This window comes from Rhagoletis zephyria, unplaced genomic scaffold (assembly GCF_001687245.7).
Source record: "Rhagoletis zephyria isolate East Lansing unplaced genomic scaffold, Rhagoletis_zephyria_1.1 Rzeph_scaffold_01324, whole genome shotgun sequence".
Taxonomy (NCBI): domain Eukaryota; kingdom Metazoa; phylum Arthropoda; class Insecta; order Diptera; family Tephritidae; genus Rhagoletis; species Rhagoletis zephyria.
Window position 1 is genome coordinate 26,365 of NW_016158408.1, and position 10,082 is coordinate 36,446.

The following is a 10,082-nucleotide window of genomic DNA, read 5'->3' on the forward strand; positions in this document are numbered from 1 at the left end:
GGCGCGCTGCCTGTGCTGGTGGTTGTGCCTGAGGTGCCTGTAGGGCCTGACGTGCTGGTCCCCGACCGGGTGGGTTAGCCGCAGGTGTCGCGACCGGTGGTGGGGTTGGTGCTTGCGTCGGCGTGTGTGTTGTTGGTGGCGTTGGCACGGGGTGTTGTGGTGCGGCTGGGCAGCAGGCTGCAATGAAGCCAGTACTCCATTCACGGTGGTGCGTTAGGCCTGAGCAGCGCTTTAGGTGGCACCAATTGTTGCATGCGTTGCACCTAACCGATGTTGTGTTGCGCCTTATCAGGTTGGTGCAAACGCTGCAGAACCATCTGTCCTGGGTGGATGTCCTGTGTTGCGTGCTTGTGGCTGGTCCACTGGTTGATGGTTGGGCGGGTGTTGGCTGTGTGGAGTTACAGGTTTGTTGGTTGTTGCAGCACGATGCAACAAAATTGTTACTCCACTCCCTGTGGTGCCGAAGACCTGAGCATGCCTTTAGATGGCACCAGGCGTTGCAGTGGTTGCAGCGGACAGAGGTTGAGGAGTGGTGTATGTTGCGGTGGCAAACACTACAGATCCAGGGGCCGGGATTTTGTTCTATGCCGGCGCGGACCAGTAGTATACGGAGCAGACTTGCCGGTGGGTCATGCTCCCATGGCAAAAAATTTGGGGGGTTGCTGCTGTGGTGATGGTCCTTGGTCGGAGTGAGTTATCCGAGTCAATCCGGTACGTAGAACCGACCATCTTGGGATTGACACGATAGGTCAACTGCAATAGCGAAGTGTGAACGAGTTCACACGGAATGAAAATTCATGATAAGGCTAAAAATTGCAGTAAGATTTGATATCAACAAACAACCGTCGGTGAATAGTACAATCGCACTGTTAATATAAGGAATTAATCCAAACTCATGATTTTAGATAAGACCTCAATATGCCTATGACTATGGCTGGATCCTGACATATTTCTGCTTTCTTGTCTGAGGCAGAATTTGTTGGGTTGTAGTTGAGAGCAAATAAACAAAATATTAAAAAACCGAAATTTCTAGGTGTGTAATCATATCTGGCAAGTTTAAGCGTAACCTACGAATTGCTAGGTTGCACATCTAATGTGAATAAAGTAATATGTGATTTAATAAACTTTTGTAATGGGCATGCTAAATTGATTTTCAATCTAATATGTTGGTCGAGCAAATAAATACTCGGCATTGAATTGAGAGTTGAATTGAATTTTCAAATTCTGTGTTGTGTGGCAACCAGTGAGAGGGTGTCGTTTATTGCATGCAAAAGAAATGTTTGCAGCAAGATCTTGAATGGTCATTAGACTGGGTTCGAAAATAAGTTTGCAATGCTAAATGGTGACATAAAAATTATTATTTCGCTAGTGGGATACTAATTTGCTCTACATGTGAAAACTAGAGTTTTTTGCACGTATGTGTGTAGATGCAGTGGACTGTATGTTGGTTTGCGGGTTTAGTAGTGGAATCCTTTAGGTTTTGAAGAAGTGGAATTTCCGTCGTGCATCCAAGTGTGCCACTTTGGTTTGAGGACTTCTTACGACGAGCAGCTTCTGTCCCTCCCCCGCCCAAAGAATTGGATATTACGGTTTGCCGTGATTTTGGCGTTTGGGTGCTGAAATATTAGGGGTATTCTCGAAGTATTGCACGATGCACGTATTGCACGAAATGCAAAAATACTATCCCAAATTTCGAAGAGTACGAGAGCACCCCATTGCAAAGTGGTAGAATGCATGCGTAGCAAGCAGCGAAATTATGTATCAAATACAATAACAAGAGACAGCAGAAAAAAATGAAGTGAGCGAGATGAGAGGAATGAGAGAAATATGTAGCAATTCCAACAACAAAACAACTAGCACAGGGTCGCATATATCTTGCTATGCTATTTTGCAAAATATATACATGGGTTTCGACGTTGCATATTTTGCAGCGATAGGAAATGTCGTTTCCCATGTATTTTGTTGTTGTGTGTTTGCAAGTTATGCAATCCATGCAATCCGTGCTACGTGCAATGGCTTTGCAAGATTTGGAGAATACCCCTATTTTATTTTCTTGAAAGTTTTGTTTCTTATGTCGCCTTCTGAGGATCTAGGTCGCTTCTTTAAGGAGATCGCATTAAATAAAGATGCGCGTTTGATGGTTAGTGATATCGGTTCTGTCTGGCCAGTTAATATCCAGCCAAAGACCGTTTCTTGGGCAAGTAGTGTCGCGTTCTTTTTAATGCCACCTAATAATAACTGGGCATAAATGTTGCCGCCCAGGATAAGATCAACTGGTTCATTTTTGAAGAAGTTTCTGTCCGCTAGTAGTAGGTCAGGAAACGATTGCCTAGTCTCAGCATTTACTGTGAGTTGCGGTAGAACTAGGATTTGCTTATTTATCTTGATTGACGGGTCAATGGGTGACCGCAGTCGAACGACGCACTTTTCTCTTACTTGTGCAGAAACACTGTTGTTAATGCCTGATAGCTGGGCACGTATTCTCTTTGAAGGCAGGTTAATTTTTCGTTTAAGGTTTTCTGTAATGAAGGAGGCTTCTGAGCCGGAGTCTATTAGAGCGCGGGCTGAAAAGTTAGAGTTATGGAAGAATATATTAACTCGCGCTGTTCCTAATAAAACCCCTTTTCTCATGTTAGCGAAACAAGATTGAACGTTATTAACTGTATTTGTAGAGTCGCGTATTGCTTGTGCTTGGGCGGAAGATGACGCGATGTCGTCTGTGGGATGCGAATTGTTAGCTGGAAAGGTTGCTTTAGGCGGAACTGCCTGGGTGTGGAGGATCGTGTGGTGCCGCAGGTGACACGTTCTACAATTGAATGAGCTTCTGCACCTTGACACCTTATGTCCGGAGGATAGACAGTTCAAGCAAATGTTGTTATTCGTTGATTCTGCCGGCTGCTGCTAGGTTGAGAAATTCTTGGCAACTTGATAGCTTGTGCTCGTTGCTCTCACAGAAATTGCAAATTGCTTTGGGTACACTAGCATGGAATGATTGTAATCTTTTTTGATGAGCTTCATTGGTATGCCTACTAATGTGCGGCCCTGCAGTGGAGTTAGGTTTAATGCCTCTAATATCTGAAACGGTTTCTAGAGTTTGAAACCGTTGTGAAAGAAATTTATCCATGTCCTCCCACTTGGATATATCAGTTTTGCTTTCAATACTTTGCTCCCACAACGCTAATGTAGTTTCTGGTAACTTCGTTAAGCAGAGATATGTAATGATTGCATCCCAGTTTGAAGTGTCAATCTGTTCACGCTGTAATGTCGAGATGCAGTTATTAATATCTCGCTGCAATTGTTTGATGGAGCTACCGCACTCGCTATGTACCGCCTGTAGGTTGAAAATAATCTTTAATTGGGCATTTACGAGGATACGTTTATTTTCGTATCTATCACTAAAATTTTTCCAGGCAGTTTGAAAGCCATCGTTAGTCAATGGGCATTTACTCACTATCTCTCTGGCCTCCCCCTCTGTTTTTTGGTTTAGGTGGAACAATTTTTCCACAGGAGAGAGGCGCTTGTTGAGTATGTATATGACCGTAAACATATCTCGGAACGTAGGCCATGTGAGATAGTCGCCTTTGAATATGTCCGTATCGCACGGAGGAAGTTGAATATTATGTTCTCGGGCGGACATATCCTCAACATCTTTGTCATTCTTTACGAACTTTGCATGGAGTTCTGCCATGTTTGACATGCAGCGCAAGTATACAGCATACGAACTTTTGTACTTAGGTTTCACAGTGGCNTAGGAATTTTTGTACTTAGGTTTCACAGTGGCAAGTCCTGTGGTGTCTAACCTATCGGAATGTACTAGTGCCTCATACGCTGTCTTTACTTTCCTCCACATAGCTTTAAGTTCCTCTTGCACTATCGAAGATTATAACAACGGAATTTAAGCGAACGTATAAATTTATTTATTTATTTTTGTTTGTATGTGCGTGTGTATGTATGTATTTGCACTTATATATGTATGTATTTACAGAAGATGGTCGCCAACCAACTCACACCCAAGTCCAATGGAACGATATGTTTGAAATGTGGACAAAACGTGTATATTTTTTATCCAAAGGTTATATCGCGCGTAACGTGATTTTGTGGAAGCGGTATTACAGCGATNTAACGTGATTTTGTGAAAGCGGTATTACAGCGATAAAGTGCTTGGAATCCGTGCAAAACAAAAATTCAATAATAAATGAGGTTATGATCCTCGAAACTCAAGTGGTTGTTAGTGTGATGAGTTAGCAAATCAAACTATTTGTGACACGAAAAAAAAGTGAAAGCCGATTCAATGTGCAACTAAATTGAATCTGTGCTTTGCCTATGTGGAAAAGTATTTGAATTAAGAAACTTAATAGAAAATATGTGTGCCGAAGTTTAATTTGAGGCAATGGTTACACTAACAAACCACAGTGAGTGTAATGTAAAAGGTGACCAAGCAATTGTGTAACCCCCCTATTATGAACTCGTACGATGCACGATAAACGGTTGCATTCTGTTATCCTCTATTACGAATCGATGTATTCGTATGACATCCGCTAGTTAGCGTAGATGATTTGTGTTTGTTCACTATGAAAAGTCAACAAAAACCACAGCCATTCACAACAATACATCTGTCCGGCGCATGAAAACGATAAAACGAGAACTGATTTGTTGTTGTTGTAGCGGCTACAACAACCCCGCCCAGGACGGTTGGTATCTCAGTCGTTGTCGTCAAGTTCCACTAACGGCAACCCTAGGAAGCGTGCAGCTTCTGTGGGGTTTGTCCACAGGGACAGGGCCGTTAGGGTTGTCGGGTTTTCCGGGCATGCGAAGAGATGTTTCGAGTCATGTGGGGTCTCTCCGCATGCCGGACACTCATTCGGCACATCCTCATTCAACCTACTCAGGTAGGAGTTCAACCTGCTGCAGTAGCCGGAGCGAAGTTGTGCGAGTGTTGTGCGTGTCTCCCGAGGCAGATGAAGCTCCGTCTCGTCTATGTCCGGGGGTGGTATGCCTAGAACGGCATTCACAGGTCTAGAGTCTACATAACTCGAGACTGAGTCCCTGTGAATGCCGTTCAGGGCCTGTCTGTAAGCTGACGGGTCCAGAGGTTGCTTAATGAACCTCTGGACTTCGTCCGTCAGTTCATATAGATGCCTCCTGACGTGCCTAGGCGAGGGCTCCTCTGCAAGCAGCTGTCTGCTTGGGTGGCCACTTCTGTGGCTCCCGATCAGGAACTGCTTGCAGAGCATTATATTGTGCTCCTTTACAGGGAGCATTTGCGCCTCGCCGTGCAGGTGGTGTTCAGGCGACATCAGGAGGCATCCTGTCGCTGTCCTGAGTGCGGTGTTCTGTACAGTCTGTAGCTTCGTCCACTGCGTCCTACTAGTCCCTGGCGACCACACTGGCGCTGCGTAGTTCAAAACCGGCCGGCCTATTGCCTTGTATGTTGCCAGCAACGTTTCTTTGTCTTTGCCCCAAGTACTGCCGGCTAGCGACTTGAGGACCTTGTTGCGGCTCTGTACTTTATTGACAATAGCGGTTGAGTGCGCAGAGAAGGAGAGCAGGCTGTCGAATGTTACTCCGAGTATTTTGGGGTTATTCACCGTCGGAATTGGTGTGTCATCGACGTGAATCCCCAGCGGTAGCCTGACCTCCTTCGTCCAGGTTGTGAACAGGGTCGCGGAGGATTTCGTAGGGGAGAGGGCTAGACACTTTGCAGTGAAGAAGCGAGAAAGTTCGGAGAGATACCCGTTTACTTTCGAACACAGGTCATCAATTCCATTCCCAGTCGCCATGATCGAGCAATCGTCGGCATAAGAGACAATCGAGACTCCCTCTGGTGGTTGAGGGAGCTTTGAAATGTAAAAGTTAAACAGTAGCGGGGAAAGGACACCACCCTGAGGAACCCCCTGTTTTATTTTTCGCTGCTTACTCGTTTTGTCTCTAAACATTACCGACGAATGTCGACCACTCAGATAATTTGCCGACCACCGTTTGAGCCTCTGTGGGAGAGAGGAGGCCTCTATATCTTCTAGTAGCGTGGAATGGCAGACGGTGTCAAACGCCTTTGACAAGTCCAACGCTACTAGAATCGTTCTCTCACAGGGACGGTTACGGTTAAGGCCACGAGTTATCTGAGTGTTTATGGCGTTAAGTGCTGTTGTTGTACTGTGCACTTTACGGAAACCATGCTGATGCTTCGCTGGGGTCAGGTGGTTTGTGAAGTACGGGAGCAGCAAGGCCTCGAGTGTCTTCGCTACCGGGGAAAGGAGTGTTATCGGACGATAAGAATCTCCTTTGTTGGCAGGTTTCCCCGGTTTGAGCAGTGGGACCACTCTCCCCACCTTCCAGATGTCTGGGATGATGAGAGTGGCCATTGACAAGTTGAGGACCTCCGTTAGGTACGCTACCCCCGCAGGACCCAAATTTTTCAGCATCAGCATGCATATTCCGTCGGGACCCATGGCTTTGGAGGCTTTCGCCTTCCCGATGGCCACCTGAACTTCACCGCAAGTGAAAGCAAGGGGGGCACAGGTTGTTGGCAGTTTGTGCAGCCTTCTGGTCACTCGACGCTTGGCTTTGTCCACCGGAGGATGCAGTATGAACTGCCGGCTAAAATAGCTCGCGCATCGCTCCGGGTCCGACGAAGCATGGTCGCCGAAGGAAATTTCGACTCTGTCGTCGTGCTTCGTCGGATTAGACAATGACCTCACGGTTGACCAAAGCTTGCTCACACCAGAGGTGAAGTTGCAAGTCTTCAGATGCTCCTCCCACTTCTTCCGCTTATGTACGTTTACAAGTTGCCGAATCTCCGCGTTGAGATCCCTGATACGGGGATCTCCGGGATCGGCCTGACGAAGGCTATCACGCTCATCGGCTAGAACAGCCGCTTCGGCAGGGAAGTTTGGACGTGGGTCCGATATACATCCTGCCGGTATGAAGCGAGCTGCAGCAGCAGTGATAGCCCTGCGGAACTTACGTTCACCGAGATGGACGTCGGTTGGTGTGGGGAGCGATGCGAAGGTGTTTTCGGTAAACTCCGCGTAAACTTTCCAATCAGCTTTAGAAAAGTTGATATAGGTCCGGTGTTTGGCGGAGGCAAAGTCGGTTGGTTTATCAATCGAGATGACTATGGGTAGATGGTCTGATGCTAGAGTCAGCATAGGTCGCCACGTTATGCTGTTTATCAGACCAGCGCTGACTATTGTGATGTCTGGCGAGCTACTGCAGTTACCCATAATCCTGGTGGGTGCGTCGTCGTTCATTGTGCAGAATGTCGAATCGTCTATCTGCTCAGCCAAGTCTGTTCCCCTACGATCGTTTGACAGGCTTGAATGCCAAAGATCGTGGTGCGCATTAAAGTCACCTACTACCATACGGTTTTCACCTCTGAGGAGCGCACCTATATCAGGGTGATATCCTGCCGGGCAGCAGGTGACAGGGGGTATGTATATGTTAAATATTTCGAGCTCGACATCGCCTGACCGGATAGCGATGCCCTGACATTCTAGGGTGGTATCCCTGCGGTCGATGTCTGCTTCGATAAGACGATACTGCACGGTGTGGTGCGTGATGAACGCTAAGCCACCACCATTATCTCGCTCGCGATCTCGACGGTGCACGTTGTACCCGGCGCAATTCAACAAAGTTGAATTGCTGTGCAACTTCGTCTCTTGGACCGCAGCTATCAATATACCATGCCGACACACGAAGACGGTTATCTCCTCAATCTTGCTCTGTAGCCCGTTGCAGTTAAATTGAAGGAGCTTCATGTGGTTCGGGAGACGTGTCGTGATGTGGGGTGTAAGTGAAGTGTATGTTCTTGCCGCCGTTGGCTCTGTGTGTGCTGCTGTGGCGATTGCCCCCCTGTGGTGGTGGCGGGGGGCGTCGCTATCGGGGTCTGCGACCGAGCAGCGCAACACGGGCCCTCGAAGTTCCCAGTCCAATCTCGCGTGGTACGCAGACCTGAGCATGCCCTAAAGTGGCACCAGCCAAGGCAGGTGTTGCACTTGACTGATGTCACATTACGGAATATCCTGGTCTGACATACCGTGCAGATTGTAGGGGGAACCAGGAGTTGTTGGCGGCGGCGTGTGGGTGGTGGTGCGGTTGTGTGTGTTATGTGGTTTGTAGTGGCTGTGGTACGGTCTGTGGTGTTATTATGTTGTTGTGTTGTGGAGACTGTGTGAGGCTGCTGTGTGGGTGTGTGAGGCTGCTCGGGCGGACGGTGGTTAGCCGTGGAGGCTGCTCTGTTTGAGCAACAGGGGGCCACGTACGACGTGGTCCACTGTCTATGTGTCCGTAGTCCCGAGTAGACTCTGAGGTGACTCCACTCCTCGCAGGCGTTACACTTGACTGAGGTGGAGTTGTGGTGTAATCGTCTCCGGCATACACATCAGGTGTAGGTGTATCGTATTTGAGCACTATCACAAATCGACGTATATGTATGTATATATGCCAAAAAGTGAAGAAATGTCAACCACATACATTTACTAATCCTTAAGATTTTGATTGATAATATGCAGATGGTGGCACAGTAAAAGTGGCTGGCTGTTATACGTGCTCCAGGTGAATCTAGCAAGTTTGTGTTTAGCGCCAGTAAGTGGTATGTGCTAGCAAGCTTGATGTGTGTTTAGTACTCCTCAAAGGCTGGAAATTTGGCTAATTCGTTATATTAATTGGCGGTAAACATAATGCAATTATTTATATGTTCATATTCGTAAGTATGTACATATCGGTGTGTATGCACATGAAAATTAGGGTGGTTCACCCTTTCAAAGTTTGGTTTAGGCTAGTGGCCTAAACAAATATCATAAGGCAAGTAACCACTTGTAAGCTTTGTATTTTCGTACTTTTTTGGATGGCTATGTCACCGAGAGCGATTCCTGGGAATTAAGTTACTGATTAGTTACTGGATATTTTCTACATGAACAGACATGTAGCAAATAATTTGTAACAATTATTAGAAATTACCACGTTTTGGTGTTCATGTATCCAAAATCTCTCAAAGTAGAGGAAATTGAGAGACAAAGTGGCAGTTCCTTTGAATGTGAAGCTGGAAATTTTTACTGGACAAGTGTTAGCTTGAAACAATAAAAACAGCTAATCGCGTGTTGCTGGTGCAATTCACAGTAATAATGAAAGATTTTATTCGGTTTTTATAGTCGAGATTAACTAAATAATAGTATTTAAATTATAATAAAATATGAAATACACAAGCAATTATAAAATGTTTGCGAGTAAACAGCAAATTACCCAGCTGCTCATAAAACTTTGCGCTCACCTACTTTTTTGGGCAGTTCTCCCTTTGAAACCAAATTTTCGGAAATTAACCCCCTATTGTAACAAAGTCACATAACTTAGGGCATCATATTGCCAATTACATAGTTTCCAGGAGTCGCTCTAATGAGAGAACTATCCTAATGAATACGGAAAAGCAAACCTTGCAAGGAGTTACTAGTTTTATGAGATTTTAATAAAAAAATTTATTTGGTAATTTTAACTTTACAATTCCAAAAGTTTATTCCCTTGCTTTTGTAAAATGCAAGAAGCAGCATAAAAAGAGCCGTTTTTCTTAATGGCAAATTGTTACAAGTAAGAATTTATACTCTCTCAACTTATCTTACTTTGCAAATTTCAAGCAAGTTTTTGAGTACAAAAATGCCAAAAGATGATAATTTGTAACCATTTTAGCCATAATAACAATAAGGTAATTTGGGACCTCTCTTGTGAGAGGCCCAGAGCGTGCGTAGTGTTGAAGTATAACATTAATTATTTTTTCATTACATAGTTTCTTACACATGATCTGGTAGCGGTCTAGACCACTTTGAAAGTTGTTAGGAAGGAGATCGAGATGGTCTTGGCTGCGGCCTACTCTCTGGGGGACAATGCCAACGTGCCGCCTCTTGAAGTACAGCGGCCTTTAGAATTCTGCCGCAGGAGACGACTTCCTACTATTCTAGGCTGCGTGCGAACGCTCACAACATGGAGTGGGGCAGCTCGGATACAAACCATAGAGGTGAGTGCCTTTTAGAAGATATAATTAGCGAAGACCTGTGCATTCACTATGTCGGTAATGAACCAACGTTCATTACTAG